Raw genomic sequence first — 26,634 nt, forward strand, 5'->3', positions numbered from 1 at the left:
ACATCATCAACGCTTCACATATATTTCATGGCAGGTTAATTGTTCGTACAGTTTATTGTACAGAACAGTCCATTAGTACCTTCACTTTGTGAAAAAATTACTGATAGATAAAAACACACACAGACGGATTTATTTCCATTTAGACTGCATGCACGTGCATCTCTGATCCGGGACGCAGGGGAGACAACTTGACAGTCCAAACACAACAACTGGCTGACAAAGCGATCCCATCTGAAATACATCAAACTCAGACTTGCTTTAAACATATACTTTTGCCACAGCAAACAGATTAACACATGCGCATTAAAAACACATAGTTTGCACATACACACACGGGAAAACAATCATCTTCAAGTGATTTGGAAGTGGGGGAAGTGTCAACTGAAAATATCTATTTTTGGGGTTGATTTTCAAGGGGAGAGCGCGAACGCAGTCCCCCACACTTATAAATTGCGCACCCGAGTCGTCCACATTTGGGACGATCGCAGGGGTCAACCAAACCGAGGTGCAATGGAAAGGTCTCGCCCCGGGCCCACAGCCTTGCGGATCACTGTAAAGCCTGTGCCAGGTAAGTATGCTTGGGACAGGTTCCAGTTTTCACTTACATCACCCTGGCGTTGCCCTATTCAGGTGTCACATCATCAACGCTTCACATATATTTCATGGCAGGTTAATTGTTCGTACAGTTTATTGTACAGAACAGTCCATTAGTACCTTCACTTTGTGAAAAAATTACTGATAGATAAAAACACACACAGACGGATTTATTTCCATTTAGACTGCATGCACGTGCATCTCTGATCCGGGACGCAGGGGAGACAACTTGACAGTCCAAACACAACAACTGGCTGACAAAGCGATCCCATCTGAAATACATCAAACTCAGACTTGCTTTAAACATATACTTTTGCCACAGCAAACAGATTAACACATGCGCATTAAAAACACATAGTTTGCACATACACACACGGGAAAACAATCATCTTCAAGTGATTTGGAAGTGGGGGAAGTGTCAACTGAAAATATCTATTTTTGGGGTTGATTTTCAAGGGGAGAGCGCGAACGCAGTCCCCCACACTTATAAATTGCGCACCCGAGTCGTCCACATTTGGGACGATCGCAGGGGTCAACCAAACCGAGGTGCAATGGAAAGGTCTCGCCCCGGGCCCACAGCCTTGCGGATCACTGTAAAGCCTGTGCCAGGTAAGTATGCTTGGGACAGGTTCCAGTTTTCACTTACATCACCCTGGCGTTGCCCTATTCAGGTGTCACATCATCAACGCTTCACATATATTTCATGGCAGGTTAATTGTTCGTACAGTTTATTGTACAGAACAGTCCATTAGTACCTTCACTTTGTGAAAAAATTACTGATAGATAAAAACACACACAGACGGATTTATTTCCATTTAGACTGCATGCACGTGCATCTCTGATCCGGGACGCAGGGGAGACAACTTGACAGTCCAAACACAACAACTGGCTGACAAAGCGATCCCATCTGAAATACATCAAACTCAGACTTGCTTTAAACATATACTTTTGCCACAGCAAACAGATTAACACATGCGCATTAAAAACACATAGTTTGCACATACACACACGGGAAAACAATCATCTTCAAGTGATTTGGAAGTGGGGGAAGTGTCAACTGAAAATATCTATTTTTGGGGTTGATTTTCAAGGGGAGAGCGCGAACGCAGTCCCCCACACTTATAAATTGCGCACCCGAGTCGTCCACATTTGGGACGATCGCAGGGGTCAACCAAACCGAGGTGCAATGGAAAGGTCTCGCCCCGGGCCCACAGCCTTGCGGATCACTGTAAAGCCTGTGCCAGGTAAGTATGCTTGGGACAGGTTCCAGTTTTCACTTACATCACCCTGGCGTTGCCCTATTCAGGTGTCACATCATCAACGCTTCACATATATTTCATGGCAGGTTAATTGTTCGTACAGTTTATTGTACAGAACAGTCCATTAGTACCTTCACTTTGTGAAAAAATTACTGATAGATAAAAACACACACAGACGGATTTATTTCCATTTAGACTGCATGCACGTGCATCTCTGATCCGGGACGCAGGGGAGACAACTTGACAGTCCAAACACAACAACTGGCTGACAAAGCGATCCCATCTGAAATACATCAAACTCAGACTTGCTTTAAACATATACTTTTGCCACAGCAAACAGATTAACACATGCGCATTAAAAACACATAGTTTGCACATACACACACGGGAAAACAATCATCTTCAAGTGATTTGGAAGTGGGGGAAGTGTCAACTGAAAATATCTATTTTTGGGGTTGATTTTCAAGGGGAGAGCGCGAACGCAGTCCCCCACACTTATAAATTGCGCACCCGAGTCGTCCACATTTGGGACGATCGCAGGGGTCAACCAAACCGAGGTGCAATGGAAAGGTCTCGCCCCGGGCCCACAGCCTTGCGGATCACTGTAAAGCCTGTGCCAGGTAAGTATGCTTGGGACAGGTTCCAGTTTTCACTTACATCACCCTGGCGTTGCCCTATTCAGGTGTCACATCATCAACGCTTCACATATATTTCATGGCAGGTTAATTGTTCGTACAGTTTATTGTACAGAACAGTCCATTAGTACCTTCACTTTGTGAAAAAATTACTGATAGATAAAAACACACACAGACGGATTTATTTCCATTTAGACTGCATGCACGTGCATCTCTGATCCGGGACGCAGGGGAGACAACTTGACAGTCCAAACACAACAACTGGCTGACAAAGCGATCCCATCTGAAATACATCAAACTCAGACTTGCTTTAAACATATACTTTTGCCACAGCAAACAGATTAACACATGCGCATTAAAAACACATAGTTTGCACATACACACACGGGAAAACAATCATCTTCAAGTGATTTGGAAGTGGGGGAAGTGTCAACTGAAAATATCTATTTTTGGGGTTGATTTTCAAGGGGAGAGCGCGAACGCAGTCCCCCACACTTATAAATTGCGCACCCGAGTCGTCCACATTTGGGACGATCGCAGGGGTCAACCAAACCGAGGTGCAATGGAAAGGTCTCGCCCCGGGCCCACAGCCTTGCGGATCACTGTAAAGCCTGTGCCAGGTAAGTATGCTTGGGACAGGTTCCAGTTTTCACTTACATCACCCTGGCGTTGCCCTATTCAGGTGTCACATCATCAACGCTTCACATATATTTCATGGCAGGTTAATTGTTCGTACAGTTTATTGTACAGAACAGTCCATTAGTACCTTCACTTTGTGAAAAAATTACTGATAGATAAAAACACACACAGACGGATTTATTTCCATTTAGACTGCATGCACGTGCATCTCTGATCCGGGACGCAGGGGAGACAACTTGACAGTCCAAACACAACAACTGGCTGACAAAGCGATCCCATCTGAAATACATCAAACTCAGACTTGCTTTAAACATATACTTTTGCCACAGCAAACAGATTAACACATGCGCATTAAAAACACATAGTTTGCACATACACACACGGGAAAACAATCATCTTCAAGTGATTTGGAAGTGGGGGAAGTGTCAACTGAAAATATCTATTTTTGGGGTTGATTTTCAAGGGGAGAGCGCGAACGCAGTCCCCCACACTTATAAATTGCGCACCCGAGTCGTCCACATTTGGGACGATCGCAGGGGTCAACCAAACCGAGGTGCAATGGAAAGGTCTCGCCCCGGGCCCACAGCCTTGCGGATCACTGTAAAGCCTGTGCCAGGTAAGTATGCTTGGGACAGGTTCCAGTTTTCACTTACATCACCCTGGCGTTGCCCTATTCAGGTGTCACATCATCAACGCTTCACATATATTTCATGGCAGGTTAATTGTTCGTACAGTTTATTGTACAGAACAGTCCATTAGTACCTTCACTTTGTGAAAAAATTACTGATAGATAAAAACACACACAGACGGATTTATTTCCATTTAGACTGCATGCACGTGCATCTCTGATCCGGGACGCAGGGGAGACAACTTGACAGTCCAAACACAACAACTGGCTGACAAAGCGATCCCATCTGAAATACATCAAACTCAGACTTGCTTTAAACATATACTTTTGCCACAGCAAACAGATTAACACATGCGCATTAAAAACACATAGTTTGCACATACACACACGGGAAAACAATCATCTTCAAGTGATTTGGAAGTGGGGGAAGTGTCAACTGAAAATATCTATTTTTGGGGTTGATTTTCAAGGGGAGAGCGCGAACGCAGTCCCCCACACTTATAAATTGCGCACCCGAGTCGTCCACATTTGGGACGATCGCAGGGGTCAACCAAACCGAGGTGCAATGGAAAGGTCTCGCCCCGGGCCCACAGCCTTGCGGATCACTGTAAAGCCTGTGCCAGGTAAGTATGCTTGGGACAGGTTCCAGTTTTCACTTACATCACCCTGGCGTTGCCCTATTCAGGTGTCACATCATCAACGCTTCACATATATTTCATGGCAGGTTAATTGTTCGTACAGTTTATTGTACAGAACAGTCCATTAGTACCTTCACTTTGTGAAAAAATTACTGATAGATAAAAACACACACAGACGGATTTATTTCCATTTAGACTGCATGCACGTGCATCTCTGATCCGGGACGCAGGGGAGACAACTTGACAGTCCAAACACAACAACTGGCTGACAAAGCGATCCCATCTGAAATACATCAAACTCAGACTTGCTTTAAACATATACTTTTGCCACAGCAAACAGATTAACACATGCGCATTAAAAACACATAGTTTGCACATACACACACGGGAAAACAATCATCTTCAAGTGATTTGGAAGTGGGGGAAGTGTCAACTGAAAATATCTATTTTTGGGGTTGATTTTCAAGGGGAGAGCGCGAACGCAGTCCCCCACACTTATAAATTGCGCACCCGAGTCGTCCACATTTGGGACGATCGCAGGGGTCAACCAAACCGAGGTGCAATGGAAAGGTCTCGCCCCGGGCCCACAGCCTTGCGGATCACTGTAAAGCCTGTGCCAGGTAAGTATGCTTGGGACAGGTTCCAGTTTTCACTTACATCACCCTGGCGTTGCCCTATTCAGGTGTCACATCATCAACGCTTCACATATATTTCATGGCAGGTTAATTGTTCGTACAGTTTATTGTACAGAACAGTCCATTAGTACCTTCACTTTGTGAAAAAATTACTGATAGATAAAAACACACACAGACGGATTTATTTCCATTTAGACTGCATGCACGTGCATCTCTGATCCGGGACGCAGGGGAGACAACTTGACAGTCCAAACACAACAACTGGCTGACAAAGCGATCCCATCTGAAATACATCAAACTCAGACTTGCTTTAAACATATACTTTTGCCACAGCAAACAGATTAACACATGCGCATTAAAAACACATAGTTTGCACATACACACACGGGAAAACAATCATCTTCAAGTGATTTGGAAGTGGGGGAAGTGTCAACTGAAAATATCTATTTTTGGGGTTGATTTTCAAGGGGAGAGCGCGAACGCAGTCCCCCACACTTATAAATTGCGCACCCGAGTCGTCCACATTTGGGACGATCGCAGGGGTCAACCAAACCGAGGTGCAATGGAAAGGTCTCGCCCCGGGCCCACAGCCTTGCGGATCACTGTAAAGCCTGTGCCAGGTAAGTATGCTTGGGACAGGTTCCAGTTTTCACTTACATCACCCTGGCGTTGCCCTATTCAGGTGTCACATCATCAACGCTTCACATATATTTCATGGCAGGTTAATTGTTCGTACAGTTTATTGTACAGAACAGTCCATTAGTACCTTCACTTTGTGAAAAAATTACTGATAGATAAAAACACACACAGACGGATTTATTTCCATTTAGACTGCATGCACGTGCATCTCTGATCCGGGACGCAGGGGAGACAACTTGACAGTCCAAACACAACAACTGGCTGACAAAGCGATCCCATCTGAAATACATCAAACTCAGACTTGCTTTAAACATATACTTTTGCCACAGCAAACAGATTAACACATGCGCATTAAAAACACATAGTTTGCACATACACACACGGGAAAACAATCATCTTCAAGTGATTTGGAAGTGGGGGAAGTGTCAACTGAAAATATCTATTTTTGGGGTTGATTTTCAAGGGGAGAGCGCGAACGCAGTCCCCCACACTTATAAATTGCGCACCCGAGTCGTCCACATTTGGGACGATCGCAGGGGTCAACCAAACCGAGGTGCAATGGAAAGGTCTCGCCCCGGGCCCACAGCCTTGCGGATCACTGTAAAGCCTGTGCCAGGTAAGTATGCTTGGGACAGGTTCCAGTTTTCACTTACATCACCCTGGCGTTGCCCTATTCAGGTGTCACATCATCAACGCTTCACATATATTTCATGGCAGGTTAATTGTTCGTACAGTTTATTGTACAGAACAGTCCATTAGTACCTTCACTTTGTGAAAAAATTACTGATAGATAAAAACACACACAGACGGATTTATTTCCATTTAGACTGCATGCACGTGCATCTCTGATCCGGGACGCAGGGGAGACAACTTGACAGTCCAAACACAACAACTGGCTGACAAAGCGATCCCATCTGAAATACATCAAACTCAGACTTGCTTTAAACATATACTTTTGCCACAGCAAACAGATTAACACATGCGCATTAAAAACACATAGTTTGCACATACACACACGGGAAAACAATCATCTTCAAGTGATTTGGAAGTGGGGGAAGTGTCAACTGAAAATATCTATTTTTGGGGTTGATTTTCAAGGGGAGAGCGCGAACGCAGTCCCCCACACTTATAAATTGCGCACCCGAGTCGTCCACATTTGGGACGATCGCAGGGGTCAACCAAACCGAGGTGCAATGGAAAGGTCTCGCCCCGGGCCCACAGCCTTGCGGATCACTGTAAAGCCTGTGCCAGGTAAGTATGCTTGGGACAGGTTCCAGTTTTCACTTACATCACCCTGGCGTTGCCCTATTCAGGTGTCACATCATCAACGCTTCACATATATTTCATGGCAGGTTAATTGTTCGTACAGTTTATTGTACAGAACAGTCCATTAGTACCTTCACTTTGTGAAAAAATTACTGATAGATAAAAACACACACAGACGGATTTATTTCCATTTAGACTGCATGCACGTGCATCTCTGATCCGGGACGCAGGGGAGACAACTTGACAGTCCAAACACAACAACTGGCTGACAAAGCGATCCCATCTGAAATACATCAAACTCAGACTTGCTTTAAACATATACTTTTGCCACAGCAAACAGATTAACACATGCGCATTAAAAACACATAGTTTGCACATACACACACGGGAAAACAATCATCTTCAAGTGATTTGGAAGTGGGGGAAGTGTCAACTGAAAATATCTATTTTTGGGGTTGATTTTCAAGGGGAGAGCGCGAACGCAGTCCCCCACACTTATAAATTGCGCACCCGAGTCGTCCACATTTGGGACGATCGCAGGGGTCAACCAAACCGAGGTGCAATGGAAAGGTCTCGCCCCGGGCCCACAGCCTTGCGGATCACTGTAAAGCCTGTGCCAGGTAAGTATGCTTGGGACAGGTTCCAGTTTTCACTTACATCACCCTGGCGTTGCCCTATTCAGGTGTCACATCATCAACGCTTCACATATATTTCATGGCAGGTTAATTGTTCGTACAGTTTATTGTACAGAACAGTCCATTAGTACCTTCACTTTGTGAAAAAATTACTGATAGATAAAAACACACACAGACGGATTTATTTCCATTTAGACTGCATGCACGTGCATCTCTGATCCGGGACGCAGGGGAGACAACTTGACAGTCCAAACACAACAACTGGCTGACAAAGCGATCCCATCTGAAATACATCAAACTCAGACTTGCTTTAAACATATACTTTTGCCACAGCAAACAGATTAACACATGCGCATTAAAAACACATAGTTTGCACATACACACACGGGAAAACAATCATCTTCAAGTGATTTGGAAGTGGGGGAAGTGTCAACTGAAAATATCTATTTTTGGGGTTGATTTTCAAGGGGAGAGCGCGAACGCAGTCCCCCACACTTATAAATTGCGCACCCGAGTCGTCCACATTTGGGACGATCGCAGGGGTCAACCAAACCGAGGTGCAATGGAAAGGTCTCGCCCCGGGCCCACAGCCTTGCGGATCACTGTAAAGCCTGTGCCAGGTAAGTATGCTTGGGACAGGTTCCAGTTTTCACTTACATCACCCTGGCGTTGCCCTATTCAGGTGTCACATCATCAACGCTTCACATATATTTCATGGCAGGTTAATTGTTCGTACAGTTTATTGTACAGAACAGTCCATTAGTACCTTCACTTTGTGAAAAAATTACTGATAGATAAAAACACACACAGACGGATTTATTTCCATTTAGACTGCATGCACGTGCATCTCTGATCCGGGACGCAGGGGAGACAACTTGACAGTCCAAACACAACAACTGGCTGACAAAGCGATCCCATCTGAAATACATCAAACTCAGACTTGCTTTAAACATATACTTTTGCCACAGCAAACAGATTAACACATGCGCATTAAAAACACATAGTTTGCACATACACACACGGGAAAACAATCATCTTCAAGTGATTTGGAAGTGGGGGAAGTGTCAACTGAAAATATCTATTTTTGGGGTTGATTTTCAAGGGGAGAGCGCGAACGCAGTCCCCCACACTTATAAATTGCGCACCCGAGTCGTCCACATTTGGGACGATCGCAGGGGTCAACCAAACCGAGGTGCAATGGAAAGGTCTCGCCCCGGGCCCACAGCCTTGCGGATCACTGTAAAGCCTGTGCCAGGTAAGTATGCTTGGGACAGGTTCCAGTTTTCACTTACATCACCCTGGCGTTGCCCTATTCAGGTGTCACATCATCAACGCTTCACATATATTTCATGGCAGGTTAATTGTTCGTACAGTTTATTGTACAGAACAGTCCATTAGTACCTTCACTTTGTGAAAAAATTACTGATAGATAAAAACACACACAGACGGATTTATTTCCATTTAGACTGCATGCACGTGCATCTCTGATCCGGGACGCAGGGGAGACAACTTGACAGACCAAACACAACAACTGGCTGACAAAGCGATCCCATCTGAAATACATCAAACTCAGACTTGCTTTAAACATATACTTTTGCCACAGCAAACAGATTAACACATGCGCATTAAAAACACATAGTTTGCACATACACACACGGGAAAACAATCATCTTCAAGTGATTTGGAAGTGGGGGAAGTGTCAACTGAAAATATCTATTTTTGGGGTTGATTTTCAAGGGGAGAGCGCGAACGCAGTCCCCCACACTTATAAATTGCGCACCCGAGTCGCCCACATTTGGGACGATCGCAGGGGTCAACCAAACCGAGGTGCAATGGAAAGGTCTCGCCCCGGGCCCACAGCCTTGCGGATCACTGTAAAGCCTGTGCCAGGTAAGTATGCTTGGGACAGGTTCCAGTTTTCACTTACATCACCCTGGCGTTGCCCTATTCAGGTGTCACATCATCAACGCTTCACATATATTTCATGGCAGGTTAATTGTTCGTACAGTTTATTGTACAGAACAGTCCATTAGTACCTTCACTTTGTGAAAAAATTACTGATAGATAAAAACACACACAGACGGATTTATTTCCATTTAGACTGCATGCACGTGCATCTCTGATCCGGGACGCAGGGGAGACAACTTGACAGTCCAAACACAACAACTGGCTGACAAAGCGATCCCATCTGAAATACATCAAACTCAGACTTGCTTTAAACATATACTTTTGCCACAGCAAACAGATTAACACATGCGCATTAAAAACACATAGTTTGCACATACACACACGGGAAAACAATCATCTTCAAGTGATTTGGAAGTGGGGGAAGTGTCAACTGAAAATATCTATTTTTGGGGTTGATTTTCAAGGGGAGAGCGCGAACGCAGTCCCCCACACTTATAAATTGCGCACCCGAGTCGCCCACATTTGGGACGATCGCAGGGGTCAACCAAACCGAGGTGCAATGGAAAGGTCTCGCCCCGGGCCCACAGCCTTGCGGATCACTGTAAAGCCTGTGCCAGGTAAGTATGCTTGGGACAGGTTCCAGTTTTCACTTACATCACCCTGGCGTTGCCCTATTCAGGTGTCACATCATCAACGCTTCACATATATTTCATGGCAGGTTAATTGTTCGTACAGTTTATTGTACAGAACAGTCCATTAGTACCTTCACTTTGTGAAAAAATTACTGATAGATAAAAACACACACAGACGGATTTATTTCCATTTAGACTGCATGCACGTGCATCTCTGATCCGGGACGCAGGGGAGACAACTTGACAGTCCAAACACAACAACTGGCTGACAAAGCGATCCCATCTGAAATACATCAAACTCAGACTTGCTTTAAACATATACTTTTGCCACAGCAAACAGATTAACACATGCGCATTAAAAACACATAGTTTGCACATACACACACGGGAAAACAATCATCTTCAAGTGATTTGGAAGTGGGGGAAGTGTCAACTGAAAATATCTATTTTTGGGGTTGATTTTCAAGGGGAGAGCGCGAACGCAGTCCCCCACACTTATAAATTGCGCACCCGAGTCGTCCACATTTGGGACGATCGCAGGGGTCAACCAAACCGAGGTGCAATGGAAAGGTCTCGCCCCGGGCCCACAGCCTTGCGGATCACTGTAAAGCCTGTGCCAGGTAAGTATGCTTGGGACAGGTTCCAGTTTTCACTTACATCACCCTGGCGTTGCCCTATTCAGGTGTCACATCATCAACGCTTCACATATATTTCATGGCAGGTTAATTGTTCGTACAGTTTATTGTACAGAACAGTCCATTAGTACCTTCACTTTGTGAAAAAATTACTGATAGATAAAAACACACACAGACGGATTTATTTCCATTTAGACTGCATGCACGTGCATCTCTGATCCGGGACGCAGGGGAGACAACTTGACAGTCCAAACACAACAACTGGCTGACAAAGCGATCCCATCTGAAATACATCAAACTCAGACTTGCTTTAAACATATACTTTTGCCACAGCAAACAGATTAACACATGCGCATTAAAAACACATAGTTTGCACATACACACACGGGAAAACAATCATCTTCAAGTGATTTGGAAGTGGGGGAAGTGTCAACTGAAAATATCTATTTTTGGGGTTGATTTTCAAGGGGAGAGCGCGAACGCAGTCCCCCACACTTATAAATTGCGCACCCGAGTCGTCCACATTTGGGACGATCGCAGGGGTCAACCAAACCGAGGTGCAATGGAAAGGTCTCGCCCCGGGCCCACAGCCTTGCGGATCACTGTAAAGCCTGTGCCAGGTAAGTATGCTTGGGACAGGTTCCAGTTTTCACTTACATCACCCTGGCGTTGCCCTATTCAGGTGTCACATCATCAACGCTTCACATATATTTCATGGCAGGTTAATTGTTCGTACAGTTTATTGTACAGAACAGTCCATTAGTACCTTCACTTTGTGAAAAAATTACTGATAGATAAAAACACACACAGACGGATTTATTTCCATTTAGACTGCATGCACGTGCATCTCTGATCCGGGACGCAGGGGAGACAACTTGACAGTCCAAACACAACAACTGGCTGACAAAGCGATCCCATCTGAAATACATCAAACTCAGACTTGCTTTAAACATATACTTTTGCCACAGCAAACAGATTAACACATGCGCATTAAAAACACATAGTTTGCACATACACACACGGGAAAACAATCATCTTCAAGTGATTTGGAAGTGGGGGAAGTGTCAACTGAAAATATCTATTTTTGGGGTTGATTTTCAAGGGGAGAGCGCGAACGCAGTCCCCCACACTTATAAATTGCGCACCCGAGTCGTCCACATTTGGGACGATCGCAGGGGTCAACCAAACCGAGGTGCAATGGAAAGGTCTCGCCCCGGGCCCACAGCCTTGCGGATCACTGTAAAGCCTGTGCCAGGTAAGTATGCTTGGGACAGGTTCCAGTTTTCACTTACATCACCCTGGCGTTGCCCTATTCAGGTGTCACATCATCAACGCTTCACATATATTTCATGGCAGGTTAATTGTTCGTACAGTTTATTGTACAGAACAGTCCATTAGTACCTTCACTTTGTGAAAAAATTACTGATAGATAAAAACACACACAGACGGATTTATTTCCATTTAGACTGCATGCACGTGCATCTCTGATCCGGGACGCAGGGGAGACAACTTGACAGTCCAAACACAACAACTGGCTGACAAAGCGATCCCATCTGAAATACATCAAACTCAGACTTGCTTTAAACATATACTTTTGCCACAGCAAACAGATTAACACATGCGCATTAAAAACACATAGTTTGCACATACACACACGGGAAAACAATCATCTTCAAGTGATTTGGAAGTGGGGGAAGTGTCAACTGAAAATATCTATTTTTGGGGTTGATTTTCAAGGGGAGAGCGCGAACGCAGTCCCCCACACTTATAAATTGCGCACCCGAGTCGTCCACATTTGGGACGATCGCAGGGGTCAACCAAACCGAGGTGCAATGGAAAGGTCTCGCCCCGGGCCCACAGCCTTGCGGATCACTGTAAAGCCTGTGCCAGGTAAGTATGCTTGGGACAGGTTCCAGTTTTCACTTACATCACCCTGGCGTTGCCCTATTCAGGTGTCACATCATCAACGCTTCACATATATTTCATGGCAGGTTAATTGTTCGTACAGTTTATTGTACAGAACAGTCCATTAGTACCTTCACTTTGTGAAAAAATTACTGATAGATAAAAACACACACAGACGGATTTATTTCCATTTAGACTGCATGCACGTGCATCTCTGATCCGGGACGCAGGGGAGACAACTTGACAGTCCAAACACAACAACTGGCTGACAAAGCGATCCCATCTGAAATACATCAAACTCAGACTTGCTTTAAACATATACTTTTGCCACAGCAAACAGATTAACACATGCGCATTAAAAACACATAGTTTGCACATACACACACGGGAAAACAATCATCTTCAAGTGATTTGGAAGTGGGGGAAGTGTCAACTGAAAATATCTATTTTTGGGGTTGATTTTCAAGGGGAGAGCGCGAACGCAGTCCCCCACACTTATAAATTGCGCACCCGAGTCGTCCACATTTGGGACGATCGCAGGGGTCAACCAAACCGAGGTGCAATGGAAAGGTCTCGCCCCGGGCCCACAGCCTTGCGGATCACTGTAAAGCCTGTGCCAGGTAAGTATGCTTGGGACAGGTTCCAGTTTTCACTTACATCACCCTGGCGTTGCCCTATTCAGGTGTCACATCATCAACGCTTCACATATATTTCATGGCAGGTTAATTGTTCGTACAGTTTATTGTACAGAACAGTCCATTAGTACCTTCACTTTGTGAAAAAATTACTGATAGATAAAAACACACACAGACGGATTTATTTCCATTTAGACTGCATGCACGTGCATCTCTGATCCGGGACGCAGGGGAGACAACTTGACAGTCCAAACACAACAACTGGCTGACAAAGCGATCCCATCTGAAATACATCAAACTCAGACTTGCTTTAAACATATACTTTTGCCACAGCAAACAGATTAACACATGCGCATTAAAAACACATAGTTTGCACATACACACACGGGAAAACAATCATCTTCAAGTGATTTGGAAGTGGGGGAAGTGTCAACTGAAAATATCTATTTTTGGGGTTGATTTTCAAGGGGAGAGCGCGAACGCAGTCCCCCACACTTATAAATTGCGCACCCGAGTCGTCCACATTTGGGACGATCGCAGGGGTCAACCAAACCGAGGTGCAATGGAAAGGTCTCGCCCCGGGCCCACAGCCTTGCGGATCACTGTAAAGCCTGTGCCAGGTAAGTATGCTTGGGACAGGTTCCAGTTTTCACTTACATCACCCTGGCGTTGCCCTATTCAGGTGTCACATCATCAACGCTTCACATATATTTCATGGCAGGTTAATTGTTCGTACAGTTTATTGTACAGAACAGTCCATTAGTACCTTCACTTTGTGAAAAAATTACTGATAGATAAAAACACACACAGACGGATTTATTTCCATTTAGACTGCATGCACGTGCATCTCTGATCCGGGACGCAGGGGAGACAACTTGACAGTCCAAACACAACAACTGGCTGACAAAGCGATCCCATCTGAAATACATCAAACTCAGACTTGCTTTAAACATATACTTTTGCCACAGCAAACAGATTAACACATGCGCATTAAAAACACATAGTTTGCACATACACACACGGGAAAACAATCATCTTCAAGTGATTTGGAAGTGGGGGAAGTGTCAACTGAAAATATCTATTTTTGGGGTTGATTTTCAAGGGGAGAGCGCGAACGCAGTCCCCCACACTTATAAATTGCGCACCCGAGTCGTCCACATTTGGGACGATCGCAGGGGTCAACCAAACCGAGGTGCAATGGAAAGGTCTCGCCCCGGGCCCACAGCCTTGCGGATCACTGTAAAGCCTGTGCCAGGTAAGTATGCTTGGGACAGGTTCCAGTTTTCACTTACATCACCCTGGCGTTGCCCTATTCAGGTGTCACATCATCAACGCTTCACATATATTTCATGGCAGGTTAATTGTTCGTACAGTTTATTGTACAGAACAGTCCATTAGTACCTTCACTTTGTGAAAAAATTACTGATAGATAAAAACACACACAGACGGATTTATTTCCATTTAGACTGCATGCACGTGCATCTCTGATCCGGGACGCAGGGGAGACAACTTGACAGTCCAAACACAACAACTGGCTGACAAAGCGATCCCATCTGAAATACATCAAACTCAGACTTGCTTTAAACATATACTTTTGCCACAGCAAACAGATTAACACATGCGCATTAAAAACACATAGTTTGCACATACACACACGGGAAAACAATCATCTTCAAGTGATTTGGAAGTGGGGGAAGTGTCAACTGAAAATATCTATTTTTGGGGTTGATTTTCAAGGGGAGAGCGCGAACGCAGTCCCCCACACTTATAAATTGCGCACCCGAGTCGTCCACATTTGGGACGATCGCAGGGGTCAACCAAACCGAGGTGCAATGGAAAGGTCTCGCCCCGGGCCCACAGCCTTGCGGATCACTGTAAAGCCTGTGCCAGGTAAGTATGCTTGGGACAGGTTCCAGTTTTCACTTACATCACCCTGGCGTTGCCCTATTCAGGTGTCACATCATCAACGCTTCACATATATTTCATGGCAGGTTAATTGTTCGTACAGTTTATTGTACAGAACAGTCCATTAGTACCTTCACTTTGTGAAAAAATTACTGATAGATAAAAACACACACAGACGGATTTATTTCCATTTAGACTGCATGCACGTGCATCTCTGATCCGGGACGCAGGGGAGACAACTTGACAGTCCAAACACAACAACTGGCTGACAAAGCGATCCCATCTGAAATACATCAAACTCAGACTTGCTTTAAACATATACTTTTGCCACAGCAAACAGATTAACACATGCGCATTAAAAACACATAGTTTGCACATACACACACGGGAAAACAATCATCTTCAAGTGATTTGGAAGTGGGGGAAGTGTCAACTGAAAATATCTATTTTTGGGGTTGATTTTCAAGGGGAGAGCGCGAACGCAGTCCCCCACACTTATAAATTGCGCACCCGAGTCGTCCACATTTGGGACGATCGCAGGGGTCAACCAAACCGAGGTGCAATGGAAAGGTCTCGCCCCGGGCCCACAGCCTTGCGGATCACTGTAAAGCCTGTGCCAGGTAAGTATGCTTGGGACAGGTTCCAGTTTTCACTTACATCACCCTGGCGTTGCCCTATTCAGGTGTCACATCATCAACGCTTCACATATATTTCATGGCAGGTTAATTGTTCGTACAGTTTATTGTACAGAACAGTCCATTAGTACCTTCACTTTGTGAAAAAATTACTGATAGATAAAAACACACACAGACGGATTTATTTCCATTTAGACTGCATGCACGTGCATCTCTGATCCGGGACGCAGGGGAGACAACTTGACAGTCCAAACACAACAACTGGCTGACAAAGCGATCCCATCTGAAATACATCAAACTCAGACTTGCTTTAAACATATACTTTTGCCACAGCAAACAGATTAACACATGCGCATTAAAAACACATAGTTTGCACATACACACACGGGAAAACAATCATCTTCAAGTGATTTGGAAGTGGGGGAAGTGTCAACTGAAAATATCTATTTTTGGGGTTGATTTTCAAGGGGAGAGCGCGAACGCAGTCCCCCACACTTATAAATTGCGCACCCGAGTCGTCCACATTTGGGACGATCGCAGGGGTCAACCAAACCGAGGTGCAATGGAAAGGTCTCGCCCCGGGCCCACAGCCTTGCGGATCACTGTAAAGCCTGTGCCAGGTAAGTATGCTTGGGACAGGTTCCAGTTTTCACTTACATCACCCTGGCGTTGCCCTATTCAGGTGTCACATCATCAACGCTTCACATATATTTCATGGCAGGTTAATTGTTCGTACAGTTTATTGTACAGAACAGTCCATTAGTACCTTCACTTTGTGAAAAAATTACTGATAGATAAAAACACACACAGACGGATTTATTTCCATTTAGACTGCATGCACGTGCATCTCTGATCCGGGACGCAGGGGAGACAACTTGACAGTCCAAACACAACAACTGGCTGACAAAGCGATCCCATCTGAAATACATCAAACTCAGACTTGCTTTAAACATATACTTTTGCCACAGCAAACAGATTAACACATGCGCATTAAAAACACATAGTTTGCACATACACACACGGGAAAACAATCATCTTCAAGTGATTTGGAAGTGGGGGAAGTGTCAACTGAAAATATCTATTTTTGGGGTTGATTTTCAAGGGGAGAGCGCGAATGCAGTCCCCCACACTTATAAATTGCGCACCCGAGTCGTCCACATTTGGGACGATCGCAGGGGTCAACCAAACCGAGGTGCAATGGAAAGGTCTCGCCCCGGGCCCACAGCCTTGCGGATCACTGTAAAGCCTGTGCCAGGTAAGTATGCTTGGGACAGGTTCCAGTTTTCACTTACATCACCCTGGCGTTGCCCTATTCAGGTGTCACATCATCAACGCTTCACATATATTTCATGGCAGGTTAATTGTTCGTACAGTTTATTGTACAGAACAGTCCATTAGTACCTTCACTTTGTGAAAAAATTACTGATAGATAAAAACACACACAGACGGATTTATTTCCATTTAGACTGCATGCACGTGCATCTCTGATCCGGGACGCAGGGGAGACAACTTGACAGTCCAAACACAACAACTGGCTGACAAAGCGATCCCATCTGAAATACATCAAACTCAGACTTGCTTTAAACATATACTTTTGCCACAGCAAACAGATTAACACATGCGCATTAAAAACACATAGTTTGCACATACACACACGGGAAAACAATCATCTTCAAGTGATTTGGAAGTGGGGGAAGTGTCAACTGAAAATATCTATTTTTGGGGTTGATTTTCAAGGGGAGAGCGCGAACGCAGTCCCCCACACTTATAAATTGCGCACCCGAGTCGTCCACATTTGGGACGATCGCAGGGGTCAACCAAACCGAGGTGCAATGGAAAGGTCTCGCCCCGGGCCCACAGCCTTGCGGATCACTGTAAAGCCTGTGCCAGGTAAGTATGCTTGGGACAGGTTCCAGTTTTCACTTACATCACCCTGGCGTTGCCCTATTCAGGTGTCACATCATCAACGCTTCACATATATTTCATGGCAGGTTAATTGTTCGTACAGTTTATTGTACAGAACAGTCCATTAGTACCTTCACTTTGTGAAAAAATTACTGATAGATAAAAACACACACAGACGGATTTATTTCCATTTAGACTGCATGCACGTGCATCTCTGATCCGGGACGCAGGGGAGACAACTTGACAGTCCAAACACAACAACTGGCTGACAAAGCGATCCCATCTGAAATACATCAAACTCAGACTTGCTTTAAACATATACTTTTGCCACAGCAAACAGATTAACACATGCGCATTAAAAACACATAGTTTGCACATACACACACGGGAAAACAATCATCTTCAAGTGATTTGGAAGTGGGGGAAGTGTCAACTGAAAATATCTATTTTTGGGGTTGATTTTCAAGGGGAGAGCGCGAACGCAGTCCCCCACACTTATAAATTGCGCACCCGAGTCGTCCACATTTGGGACGATCGCAGGGGTCAACCAAACCGAGGTGCAATGGAAAGGTCTCGCCCCGGGCCCACAGCCTTGCGGATCACTGTAAAGCCTGTGCCAGGTAAGTATGCTTGGGACAGGTTCCAGTTTTCACTTACATCACCCTGGCGTTGCCCTATTCAGGTGTCACATCATCAACGCTTCACATATATTTCATGGCAGGTTAATTGTTCGTACAGTTTATTGTACAGAACAGTCCATTAGTACCTTCACTTTGTGAAAAAATTACTGATAGATAAAAACACACACAGACGGATTTATTTCCATTTAGACTGCATGCACGTGCATCTCTGATCCGGGACGCAGGGGAGACAACTTGACAGTCCAAACACAACAACTGGCTGACAAAGCGATCCCATCTGAAATACATCAAACTCAGACTTGCTTTAAACATATACTTTTGCCACAGCAAACAGATTAACACATGCGCATTAAAAACACATAGTTTGCACATACACACACGGGAAAACAATCATCTTCAAGTGATTTGGAAGTGGGGGAAGTGTCAACTGAAAATATCTATTTTTGGGGTTGATTTTCAAGGGGAGAGCGCGAACGCAGTCCCCCACACTTATAAATTGCGCACCCGAGTCGTCCACATTTGGGACGATCGCAGGGGTCAACCAAACCGAGGTGCAATGGAAAGGTCTCGCCCCGGGCCCACAGCCTTGCGGATCACTGTAAAGCCTGTGCCAGGTAAGTATGCTTGGGACAGGTTCCAGTTTTCACTTACATCACCCTGGCGTTGCCCTATTCAGGTGTCACATCATCAACGCTTCACATATATTTCATGGCAGGTTAATTGTTCGTACAGTTTATTGTACAGAACAGTCCATTAGTACCTTCACTTTGTGAAAAAATTACTGATAGATAAAAACACACACAGACGGATTTATTTCCATTTAGACTGCATGCACGTGCATCTCTGATCCGGGACGCAGGGGAGACAACTTGACAGTCCAAACACAACAACTGGCTGACAAAGCGATCCCATCTGAAATACATCAAACTCAGACTTGCTTTAAACATATACTTTTGCCACAGCAAACAGATTAACACATGCGCATTAAAAACACATAGTTTGCACATACACACACGGGAAAACAATCATCTTCAAGTGATTTGGAAGTGGGGGAAGTGTCAACTGAAAATATCTATTTTTGGGGTTGATTTTCAAGGGGAGAGCGCGAACGCAGTCCCCCACACTTATAAATTGCGCACCCGAGTCGTCCACATTTGGGACGATCGCAGGGGTCAACCAAACCGAGGTGCAATGGAAAGGTCTCGCCCCGGGCCCACAGCCTTGCGGATCACTGTAAAGCCTGTGCCAGGTAAGTATGCTTGGGACAGGTTCCAGTTTTCACTTACATCACCCTGGCGTTGCCCTATTCAGGTGTCACATCATCAACGCTTCACATATATTTCATGGCAGGTTAATTGTTCGTACAGTTTATTGTACAGAACAGTCCATTAGTACCTTCACTTTGTGAAAAAATTACTGATAGATAAAAACACACACAGACGGATTTATTTCCATTTAGACTGCATGCACGTGCATCTCTGATCCGGGACGCAGGGGAGACAACTTGACAGTCCAAACACAACAACTGGCTGACAAAGCGATCCCATCTGAAATACATCAAACTCAGACTTGCTTTAAACATATACTTTTGCCACAGCAAACAGATTAACACATGCGCATTAAAAACACATAGTTTGCACATACACACACGGGAAAACAATCATCTTCAAGTGATTTGGAAGTGGGGGAAGTGTCAACTGAAAATATCTATTTTTGGGGTTGATTTTCAAGGGGAGAGCGCGAACGCAGTCCCCCACACTTATAAATTGCGCACCCGAGTCGTCCACATTTGGGACGATCGCAGGGGTCAACCAAACCGAGGTGCAATGGAAAGGTCTCGCCCCGGGCCCACAGCCTTGCGGATCACTGTAAAGCCTGTGCCAGGTAAGTATGCTTGGGACAGGTTCCAGTTTTCACTTACATCACCCTGGCGTTGCCCTATTCAGGTGTCACATCATCAACGCTTCACATATATTTCATGGCAGGTTAATTGTTCGTACAGTTTATTGTACAGAACAGTCCATTAGTACCTTCACTTTGTGAAAAAATTACTGATAGATAAAAACACACACAGACGGATTTATTTCCATTTAGACTGCATGCACGTGCATCTCTGATCCGGGACGCAGGGGAGACAACTTGACAGTCCAAACACAACAACTGGCTGACAAAGCGATCCCATCTGAAATACATCAAACTCAGACTTGCTTTAAACATATACTTTTGCCACAGCAAACAGATTAACACATGCGCATTAAAAACACATAGTTTGCACATACACACACGGGAAAACAATCATCTTCAAGTGATTTGGAAGTGGGGGAAGTGTCAACTGAAAATATCTATTTTTGGGGTTGATTTTCAAGGGGAGAGCGCGAACGCAGTCCCCCACACTTATAAATTGCGCACCCGAGTCGTCCACATTTGGGACGATCGCAGGGGTCAACCAAACCGAGGTGCAATGGAAAGGTCTCGCCCCGGGCCCACAGCCTTGCGGATCACTGTAAAGCCTGTGCCAGGTAAGTATGCTTGGGACAGGTTCCAGTTTTCACTTACATCACCCTGGCGTTGCCCTATTCAGGTGTCACATCATCAACGCTTCACATATATTTCATGGCAGGTTAATTGTTCGTACAGTTTATTGTACAGAACAGTCCATTAGTACCTTCACTTTGTGAAAAAATTACTGATAGATAAAAACACACACAGACGGATTTATTTCCATTTAGACTGCATGCACGTGCATCTCTGATCCGGGACGCAGGGGAGACAACTTGACAGTCCAAACACAACAACTGGCTGACAAAGCGATCCCATCTGAAATACATCAAACTCAGACTTGCTTTAAACATATACTTTTGCCACAGCAAACAGATTAACACATGCGCATTAAAAACACATAGTTTGCACATACACACACGGGAAAACAATCATCTTCAAGTGATTTGGAAGTGGGGGAAGTGTCAACTGAAAATATCTATTTTTGGGGTTGATTTTCAAGGGGAGAGCGCGAACGCAGTCCCCCACACTTATAAATTGCGCACCCGAGTCGTCCACATTTGGGACGATCGCAGGGGTCAACCAAACCGAGGTGCAATGGAAAGGTCTCGCCCCGGGCCCACAGCCTTGCGGATCACTGTAAAGCCTGTGCCAGGTAAGTATGCTTGGGACAGGTTCCAGTTTTCACTTACATCACCCTGGCGTTGCCCTATTCAGGTGTCACATCATCAACGCTTCACATATATTTCATGGCAGGTTAATTGTTCGTACAGTTTATTGTACAGAACAGTCCATTAGTACCTTCACTTTGTGAAAAAATTACTGATAGATAAAAACACACACAGACGGATTTATTTCCATTTAGACTGCATGCACGTGCATCTCTGATCCGGGACGCAGGGGAGACAACTTGACAGTCCAAACACAACAACTGGCTGACAAAGCGATCCCATCTGAAATACATCAAACTCAGACTTGCTTTAAACATATACTTTTGCCACAGCAAACAGATTAACACATGCGCATTAAAAACACATAGTTTGCACATACACACACGGGAAAACAATCATCTTCAAGTGATTTGGAAGTGGGGGAAGTGTCAACTGAAAATATCTATTTTTGGGGTTGATTTTCAAGGGGAGAGCGCGAACGCAGTCCCCCACACTTATAAATTGCGCACCCGAGTCGTCCACATTTGGGACGATCGCAGGGGTCAACCAAACCGAGGTGCAATGGAAAGGTCTCGCCCCGGGCCCACAGCCTTGCGGATCACTGTAAAGCCTGTGCCAGGTAAGTATGCTTGGGACAGGTTCCAGTTTTCACTTACATCACCCTGGCGTTGCCCTATTCAGGTGTCACATCATCAACGCTTCACATATATTTCATGGCAGGTTAATTGTTCGTACAGTTTATTGTACAGAACAGTCCATTAGTACCTTCACTTTGTGAAAAAATTACTGATAGATAAAAACACACACAGACGGATTTATTTCCATTTAGACTGCATGCACGTGCATCTCTGATCCGGGACGCAGGGGAGACAACTTGACAGTCCAAACACAACAACTGGCTGACAAAGCGATCCCATCTGAAATACATCAAACTCAGACTTGCTTTAAACATATACTTTTGCCACAGCAAACAGATTAACACATGCGCATTAAAAACACATAGTTTGCACATACACACACGGGAAAACAATCATCTTCAAGTGATTTGGAAGTGGGGGAAGTGTCAACTGAAAATATCTATTTTTGGGGTTGATTTTCAAGGGGAGAGCGCGAACGCAGTCCCCCACACTTATAAATTGCGCACCCGAGTCGTCCACATTTGGGACGATCGCAGGGGTCAACCAAACCGAGGTGCAATGGAAAGGTCTCGCCCCGGGCCCACAGCCTTGCGGATCACTGTAAAGCCTGTGCCAGGTAAGTATGCTTGGGACAGGTTCCAGTTTTCACTTACATCACCCTGGCGTTGCCCTATTCAGGTGTCACATCATCAACGCTTCACATATATTTCATGGCAGGTTAATTGTTCGTACAGTTTATTGTACAGAACAGTCCATTAGTACCTTCACTTTGTGAAAAAATTACTGATAGATAAAAACACACACAGACGGATTTATTTCCATTTAGACTGCATGCACGTGCATCTCTGATCCGGGACGCAGGGGAGACAACTTGACAGTCCAAACACAACAACTGGCTGACAAAGCGATCCCATCTGAAATACATCAAACTCAGACTTGCTTTAAACATATACTTTTGCCACAGCAAACAGATTAACACATGCGCATTAAAAACACATAGTTTGCACATACACACACGGGAAAACAATCATCTTCAAGTGATTTGGAAGTGGGGGAAGTGTCAACTGAAAATATCTATTTTTGGGGTTGATTTTCAAGGGGAGAGCGCGAACGCAGTCCCCCACACTTATAAATTGCGCACCCGAGTCGTCCACATTTGGGACGATCGCAGGGGTCAACCAAACCGAGGTGCAATGGAAAGGTCTCGCCCCGGGCCCACAGCCTTGCGGATCACTGTAAAGCCTGTGCCAGGTAAGTATGCTTGGGACAGGTTCCAGTTTTCACTTACATCACCCTGGCGTTGCCCTATTCAGGTGTCACATCATCAACGCTTCACATATATTTCATGGCAGGTTAATTGTTCGTACAGTTTATTGTACAGAACAGTCCATTAGTACCTTCACTTTGTGAAAAAATTACTGATAGATAAAAACACACACAGACGGATTTATTTCCATTTAGACTGCATGCACGTGCATCTCTGATCCGGGACGCAGGGGAGACAACTTGACAGTCCAAACACAACAACTGGCTGACAAAGCGATCCCATCTGAAATACATCAAACTCAGACTTGCTTTAAACATATACTTTTGCCACAGCAAACAGATTAACACATGCGCATTAAAAACACATAGTTTGCACATACACACACGGGAAAACAATCATCTTCAAGTGATTTGGAAGTGGGGGAAGTGTCAACTGAAAATATCTATTTTTGGGGTTGATTTTCAAGGGGAGAGCGCGAACGCAGTCCCCCACACTTATAAATTGCGCACCCGAGTCGTCCACATTTGGGACGATCGCAGGGGTCAACCAAACCGAGGTGCAATGGAAAGGTCTCGCCCCGGGCCCACAGCCTTGCGGATCACTGTAAAGCCTGTGCCAGGTAAGTATGCTTGGGACAGGTTCCAGTTTTCACTTACATCACCCTGGCGTTGCCCTATTCAGGTGTCACATCATCAACGCTTCACATATATTTCATGGCAGGTTAATTGTTCGTACAGTTTATTGTACAGAACAGTCCATTAGTACCTTCACTTTGTGAAAAAATTACTGATAGATAAAAACACACACAGACGGATTTATTTCCATTTAGACTGCATGCACGTGCATCTCTGATCCGGGACGCAGGGGAGACAACTTGACAGTCCAAACACAACAACTGGCTGACAAAGCGATCCCATCTGAAATACATCAAACTCAGACTTGCTTTAAACATATACTTTTGCCACAGCAAACAGATTAACACATGCGCATTAAAAACACATAGTTTGCACATACACACACGGGAAAACAATCATCTTCAAGTGATTTGGAAGTGGGGGAAGTGTCAACTGAAAATATCTATTTTTGGGGTTGATTTTCAAGGGGAGAGCGCGAACGCAGTCCCCCACACTTATAAATTGCGCACCCGAGTCGTCCACATTTGGGACGATCGCAGGGGTCAACCAAACCGAGGTGCAATGGAAAGGTCTCGCCCCGGGCCCACAGCCTTGCGGATCACTGTAAAGCCTGTGCCAGGTAAGTATGCTTGGGACAGGTTCCAGTTTTCACTTACATCACCCTGGCGTTGCCCTATTCAGGTGTCACATCATCAACGCTTCACATATATTTCATGGCAGGTTAATTGTTCGTACAGTTTATTGTACAGAACAGTCCATTAGTACCTTCACTTTGTGAAAAAATTACTGATAGATAAAAACACACACAGACGGATTTATTTCCATTTAGACTGCATGCACGTGCATCTCTGATCCGGGACGCAGGGGAGACAACTTGACAGTCCAAACACAACAACTGGCTGACAAAGCGATCCCATCTGAAATACATCAAACTCAGACTTGCTTTAAACATATACTTTTGCCACAGCAAACAGATTAACACATGCGCATTAAAAACACATAGTTTGCACATACACACACGGGAAAACAATCATCTTCAAGTGATTTGGAAGTGGGGGAAGTGTCAACTGAAAATATCTATTTTTGGGGTTGATTTTCAAGGGGAGAGCGCGAACGCAGTCCCCCACACTTATAAATTGCGCACCCGAGTCGTCCACATTTGGGACGATCGCAGGGGTCAACCAAACCGAGGTGCAATGGAAAGGTCTCGCCCCGGGCCCACAGCCTTGCGGATCACTGTAAAGCCTGTGCCAGGTAAGTATGCTTGGGACAGGTTCCAGTTTTCACTTACATCACCCTGGCGTTGCCCTATTCAGGTGTCACATCATCAACGCTTCACATATATTTCATGGCAGGTTAATTGTTCGTACAGTTTATTGTACAGAACAGTCCATTAGTACCTTCACTTTGTGAAAAAATTACTGATAGATAAAAACACACACAGACGGATTTATTTCCATTTAGACTGCATGCACGTGCATCTCTGATCCGGGACGCAGGGGAGACAACTTGACAGTCCAAACACAACAACTGGCTGACAAAGCGATCCCATCTGAAATACATCAAACTCAGACTTGCTTTAAACATATACTTTTGCCACAGCAAACAGATTAACACATGCGCATTAAAAACACATAGTTTGCACATACACACACGGGAAAACAATCATCTTCAAGTGATTTGGAAGTGGGGGAAGTGTCAACTGAAAATATCTATTTTTGGGGTTGATTTTCAAGGGGAGAGCGCGAACGCAGTCCCCCACACTTATAAATTGCGCACCCGAGTCGTCCACATTTGGGACGATCGCAGGGGTCAACCAAACCGAGGTGCAATGGAAAGGTCTCGCCCCGGGCCCACAGCCTTGCGGATCACTGTAAAGCCTGTGCCAGGTAAGTATGCTTGGGACAGGTTCCAGTTTTCACTTACATCACCCTGGCGTTGCCCTATTCAGGTGTCACATCATCAACGCTTCACATATATTTCATGGCAGGTTAATTGTTCGTACAGTTTATTGTACAGAACAGTCCATTAGTACCTTCACTTTGTGAAAAAATTACTGATAGATAAAAACACACACAGACGGATTTATTTCCATTTAGACTGCATGCACGTGCATCTCTGATCCGGGACGCAGGGGAGACAACTTGACAGTCCAAACACAACAACTGGCTGACAAAGCGATCCCATCTGAAATACATCAAACTCAGACTTGCTTTAAACATATACTTTTGCCACAGCAAACAGATTAACACATGCGCATTAAAAACACATAGTTTGCACATACACACACGGGAAAACAATCATCTTCAAGTGATTTGGAAGTGGGGGAAGTGTCAACTGAAAATATCTATTTTTGGGGTTGATTTTCAAGGGGAGAGCGCGAACGCAGTCCCCCACACTTATAAATTGCGCACCCGAGTCGTCCACATTTGGGACGATCGCAGGGGTCAACCAAACCGAGGTGCAATGGAAAGGTCTCGCCCCGGGCCCACAGCCTTGCGGATCACTGTAAAGCCTGTGCCAGGTAAGTATGCTTGGGACAGGTTCCAGTTTTC

General features: G+C 44.9%; 42 non-coding genes across 42 annotated transcripts; all 42 read right to left on the minus strand.

The window, feature by feature from the left end:
• Window positions 1–412: 412 nt before the first annotated feature.
• Window positions 413–576, minus strand: LOC137270797 (U1 spliceosomal RNA). Its single transcript, XR_010955431.1, has one exon. It is a non-coding gene; the product is annotated as a U1 spliceosomal RNA (small nuclear RNA).
• A 471-nt stretch (window positions 577–1,047) lies between these two features.
• On the minus strand, window positions 1,048–1,211 carry LOC137270809 (U1 spliceosomal RNA). Its single transcript, XR_010955442.1, has one exon. It is a non-coding gene; the product is annotated as a U1 spliceosomal RNA (small nuclear RNA).
• Window positions 1,212–1,682: 471 nt separating this feature from the next.
• Window positions 1,683–1,846, minus strand: LOC137270821 (U1 spliceosomal RNA). Its single transcript, XR_010955453.1, has one exon. It is a non-coding gene; the product is annotated as a U1 spliceosomal RNA (small nuclear RNA).
• A 471-nt stretch (window positions 1,847–2,317) lies between these two features.
• LOC137270756 (U1 spliceosomal RNA) lies at window positions 2,318–2,481 on the minus strand. Its single transcript, XR_010955394.1, has one exon. It is a non-coding gene; the product is annotated as a U1 spliceosomal RNA (small nuclear RNA).
• A 471-nt stretch (window positions 2,482–2,952) lies between these two features.
• On the minus strand, window positions 2,953–3,116 carry LOC137270768 (U1 spliceosomal RNA). Its single transcript, XR_010955405.1, has one exon. It is a non-coding gene; the product is annotated as a U1 spliceosomal RNA (small nuclear RNA).
• A 471-nt stretch (window positions 3,117–3,587) lies between these two features.
• LOC137270776 (U1 spliceosomal RNA) lies at window positions 3,588–3,751 on the minus strand. Its single transcript, XR_010955412.1, has one exon. It is a non-coding gene; the product is annotated as a U1 spliceosomal RNA (small nuclear RNA).
• Window positions 3,752–4,222: 471 nt separating this feature from the next.
• LOC137270777 (U1 spliceosomal RNA) lies at window positions 4,223–4,386 on the minus strand. Its single transcript, XR_010955413.1, has one exon. It is a non-coding gene; the product is annotated as a U1 spliceosomal RNA (small nuclear RNA).
• A 471-nt stretch (window positions 4,387–4,857) lies between these two features.
• On the minus strand, window positions 4,858–5,021 carry LOC137270778 (U1 spliceosomal RNA). Its single transcript, XR_010955414.1, has one exon. It is a non-coding gene; the product is annotated as a U1 spliceosomal RNA (small nuclear RNA).
• A 471-nt stretch (window positions 5,022–5,492) lies between these two features.
• LOC137270779 (U1 spliceosomal RNA) lies at window positions 5,493–5,656 on the minus strand. The gene has a single exon (XR_010955415.1). It is a non-coding gene; the product is annotated as a U1 spliceosomal RNA (small nuclear RNA).
• A 471-nt stretch (window positions 5,657–6,127) lies between these two features.
• Window positions 6,128–6,291, minus strand: LOC137270780 (U1 spliceosomal RNA). Its single transcript, XR_010955416.1, has one exon. It is a non-coding gene; the product is annotated as a U1 spliceosomal RNA (small nuclear RNA).
• A 471-nt stretch (window positions 6,292–6,762) lies between these two features.
• On the minus strand, window positions 6,763–6,926 carry LOC137270781 (U1 spliceosomal RNA). Its single transcript, XR_010955417.1, has one exon. It is a non-coding gene; the product is annotated as a U1 spliceosomal RNA (small nuclear RNA).
• A 471-nt stretch (window positions 6,927–7,397) lies between these two features.
• Window positions 7,398–7,561, minus strand: LOC137270782 (U1 spliceosomal RNA). The gene has a single exon (XR_010955418.1). It is a non-coding gene; the product is annotated as a U1 spliceosomal RNA (small nuclear RNA).
• Window positions 7,562–8,032: 471 nt separating this feature from the next.
• Window positions 8,033–8,196, minus strand: LOC137270783 (U1 spliceosomal RNA). The gene has a single exon (XR_010955419.1). It is a non-coding gene; the product is annotated as a U1 spliceosomal RNA (small nuclear RNA).
• Window positions 8,197–8,667: 471 nt separating this feature from the next.
• On the minus strand, window positions 8,668–8,831 carry LOC137270786 (U1 spliceosomal RNA). Its single transcript, XR_010955421.1, has one exon. It is a non-coding gene; the product is annotated as a U1 spliceosomal RNA (small nuclear RNA).
• Window positions 8,832–9,302: 471 nt separating this feature from the next.
• Window positions 9,303–9,466, minus strand: LOC137270749 (U1 spliceosomal RNA). Its single transcript, XR_010955388.1, has one exon. It is a non-coding gene; the product is annotated as a U1 spliceosomal RNA (small nuclear RNA).
• Window positions 9,467–9,937: 471 nt separating this feature from the next.
• LOC137270785 (U1 spliceosomal RNA) lies at window positions 9,938–10,101 on the minus strand. Its single transcript, XR_010955420.1, has one exon. It is a non-coding gene; the product is annotated as a U1 spliceosomal RNA (small nuclear RNA).
• A 471-nt stretch (window positions 10,102–10,572) lies between these two features.
• On the minus strand, window positions 10,573–10,736 carry LOC137270787 (U1 spliceosomal RNA). Its single transcript, XR_010955422.1, has one exon. It is a non-coding gene; the product is annotated as a U1 spliceosomal RNA (small nuclear RNA).
• A 471-nt stretch (window positions 10,737–11,207) lies between these two features.
• Window positions 11,208–11,371, minus strand: LOC137270788 (U1 spliceosomal RNA). Its single transcript, XR_010955423.1, has one exon. It is a non-coding gene; the product is annotated as a U1 spliceosomal RNA (small nuclear RNA).
• Window positions 11,372–11,842: 471 nt separating this feature from the next.
• LOC137270789 (U1 spliceosomal RNA) lies at window positions 11,843–12,006 on the minus strand. The gene has a single exon (XR_010955424.1). It is a non-coding gene; the product is annotated as a U1 spliceosomal RNA (small nuclear RNA).
• A 471-nt stretch (window positions 12,007–12,477) lies between these two features.
• LOC137270790 (U1 spliceosomal RNA) lies at window positions 12,478–12,641 on the minus strand. The gene has a single exon (XR_010955425.1). It is a non-coding gene; the product is annotated as a U1 spliceosomal RNA (small nuclear RNA).
• A 471-nt stretch (window positions 12,642–13,112) lies between these two features.
• Window positions 13,113–13,276, minus strand: LOC137270791 (U1 spliceosomal RNA). Its single transcript, XR_010955426.1, has one exon. It is a non-coding gene; the product is annotated as a U1 spliceosomal RNA (small nuclear RNA).
• A 471-nt stretch (window positions 13,277–13,747) lies between these two features.
• LOC137270792 (U1 spliceosomal RNA) lies at window positions 13,748–13,911 on the minus strand. The gene has a single exon (XR_010955427.1). It is a non-coding gene; the product is annotated as a U1 spliceosomal RNA (small nuclear RNA).
• Window positions 13,912–14,382: 471 nt separating this feature from the next.
• LOC137270793 (U1 spliceosomal RNA) lies at window positions 14,383–14,546 on the minus strand. Its single transcript, XR_010955428.1, has one exon. It is a non-coding gene; the product is annotated as a U1 spliceosomal RNA (small nuclear RNA).
• A 471-nt stretch (window positions 14,547–15,017) lies between these two features.
• On the minus strand, window positions 15,018–15,181 carry LOC137270794 (U1 spliceosomal RNA). Its single transcript, XR_010955429.1, has one exon. It is a non-coding gene; the product is annotated as a U1 spliceosomal RNA (small nuclear RNA).
• A 471-nt stretch (window positions 15,182–15,652) lies between these two features.
• Window positions 15,653–15,816, minus strand: LOC137270796 (U1 spliceosomal RNA). The gene has a single exon (XR_010955430.1). It is a non-coding gene; the product is annotated as a U1 spliceosomal RNA (small nuclear RNA).
• A 471-nt stretch (window positions 15,817–16,287) lies between these two features.
• Window positions 16,288–16,451, minus strand: LOC137270798 (U1 spliceosomal RNA). The gene has a single exon (XR_010955432.1). It is a non-coding gene; the product is annotated as a U1 spliceosomal RNA (small nuclear RNA).
• A 471-nt stretch (window positions 16,452–16,922) lies between these two features.
• On the minus strand, window positions 16,923–17,086 carry LOC137270775 (U1 spliceosomal RNA). The gene has a single exon (XR_010955411.1). It is a non-coding gene; the product is annotated as a U1 spliceosomal RNA (small nuclear RNA).
• Window positions 17,087–17,557: 471 nt separating this feature from the next.
• On the minus strand, window positions 17,558–17,721 carry LOC137270799 (U1 spliceosomal RNA). The gene has a single exon (XR_010955433.1). It is a non-coding gene; the product is annotated as a U1 spliceosomal RNA (small nuclear RNA).
• Window positions 17,722–18,192: 471 nt separating this feature from the next.
• LOC137270800 (U1 spliceosomal RNA) lies at window positions 18,193–18,356 on the minus strand. The gene has a single exon (XR_010955434.1). It is a non-coding gene; the product is annotated as a U1 spliceosomal RNA (small nuclear RNA).
• A 471-nt stretch (window positions 18,357–18,827) lies between these two features.
• Window positions 18,828–18,991, minus strand: LOC137270801 (U1 spliceosomal RNA). Its single transcript, XR_010955435.1, has one exon. It is a non-coding gene; the product is annotated as a U1 spliceosomal RNA (small nuclear RNA).
• A 471-nt stretch (window positions 18,992–19,462) lies between these two features.
• On the minus strand, window positions 19,463–19,626 carry LOC137270802 (U1 spliceosomal RNA). The gene has a single exon (XR_010955436.1). It is a non-coding gene; the product is annotated as a U1 spliceosomal RNA (small nuclear RNA).
• Window positions 19,627–20,097: 471 nt separating this feature from the next.
• Window positions 20,098–20,261, minus strand: LOC137270803 (U1 spliceosomal RNA). Its single transcript, XR_010955437.1, has one exon. It is a non-coding gene; the product is annotated as a U1 spliceosomal RNA (small nuclear RNA).
• Window positions 20,262–20,732: 471 nt separating this feature from the next.
• LOC137270804 (U1 spliceosomal RNA) lies at window positions 20,733–20,896 on the minus strand. The gene has a single exon (XR_010955438.1). It is a non-coding gene; the product is annotated as a U1 spliceosomal RNA (small nuclear RNA).
• Window positions 20,897–21,367: 471 nt separating this feature from the next.
• Window positions 21,368–21,531, minus strand: LOC137270805 (U1 spliceosomal RNA). Its single transcript, XR_010955439.1, has one exon. It is a non-coding gene; the product is annotated as a U1 spliceosomal RNA (small nuclear RNA).
• Window positions 21,532–22,002: 471 nt separating this feature from the next.
• Window positions 22,003–22,166, minus strand: LOC137270807 (U1 spliceosomal RNA). The gene has a single exon (XR_010955440.1). It is a non-coding gene; the product is annotated as a U1 spliceosomal RNA (small nuclear RNA).
• Window positions 22,167–22,637: 471 nt separating this feature from the next.
• LOC137270808 (U1 spliceosomal RNA) lies at window positions 22,638–22,801 on the minus strand. Its single transcript, XR_010955441.1, has one exon. It is a non-coding gene; the product is annotated as a U1 spliceosomal RNA (small nuclear RNA).
• Window positions 22,802–23,272: 471 nt separating this feature from the next.
• LOC137270810 (U1 spliceosomal RNA) lies at window positions 23,273–23,436 on the minus strand. The gene has a single exon (XR_010955443.1). It is a non-coding gene; the product is annotated as a U1 spliceosomal RNA (small nuclear RNA).
• Window positions 23,437–23,907: 471 nt separating this feature from the next.
• Window positions 23,908–24,071, minus strand: LOC137270811 (U1 spliceosomal RNA). Its single transcript, XR_010955444.1, has one exon. It is a non-coding gene; the product is annotated as a U1 spliceosomal RNA (small nuclear RNA).
• Window positions 24,072–24,542: 471 nt separating this feature from the next.
• On the minus strand, window positions 24,543–24,706 carry LOC137270812 (U1 spliceosomal RNA). The gene has a single exon (XR_010955445.1). It is a non-coding gene; the product is annotated as a U1 spliceosomal RNA (small nuclear RNA).
• A 471-nt stretch (window positions 24,707–25,177) lies between these two features.
• Window positions 25,178–25,341, minus strand: LOC137270813 (U1 spliceosomal RNA). Its single transcript, XR_010955446.1, has one exon. It is a non-coding gene; the product is annotated as a U1 spliceosomal RNA (small nuclear RNA).
• A 471-nt stretch (window positions 25,342–25,812) lies between these two features.
• LOC137270814 (U1 spliceosomal RNA) lies at window positions 25,813–25,976 on the minus strand. The gene has a single exon (XR_010955447.1). It is a non-coding gene; the product is annotated as a U1 spliceosomal RNA (small nuclear RNA).
• A 471-nt stretch (window positions 25,977–26,447) lies between these two features.
• Window positions 26,448–26,611, minus strand: LOC137270815 (U1 spliceosomal RNA). The gene has a single exon (XR_010955448.1). It is a non-coding gene; the product is annotated as a U1 spliceosomal RNA (small nuclear RNA).
• Window positions 26,612–26,634: the final 23 nt, after the last annotated feature.

The sequence above is a fragment of the Haliotis asinina genome, unplaced genomic scaffold, assembly GCF_037392515.1.
Source record: "Haliotis asinina isolate JCU_RB_2024 unplaced genomic scaffold, JCU_Hal_asi_v2 scaffold_87, whole genome shotgun sequence".
NCBI lineage: Eukaryota > Metazoa > Mollusca > Gastropoda > Lepetellida > Haliotidae > Haliotis > Haliotis asinina.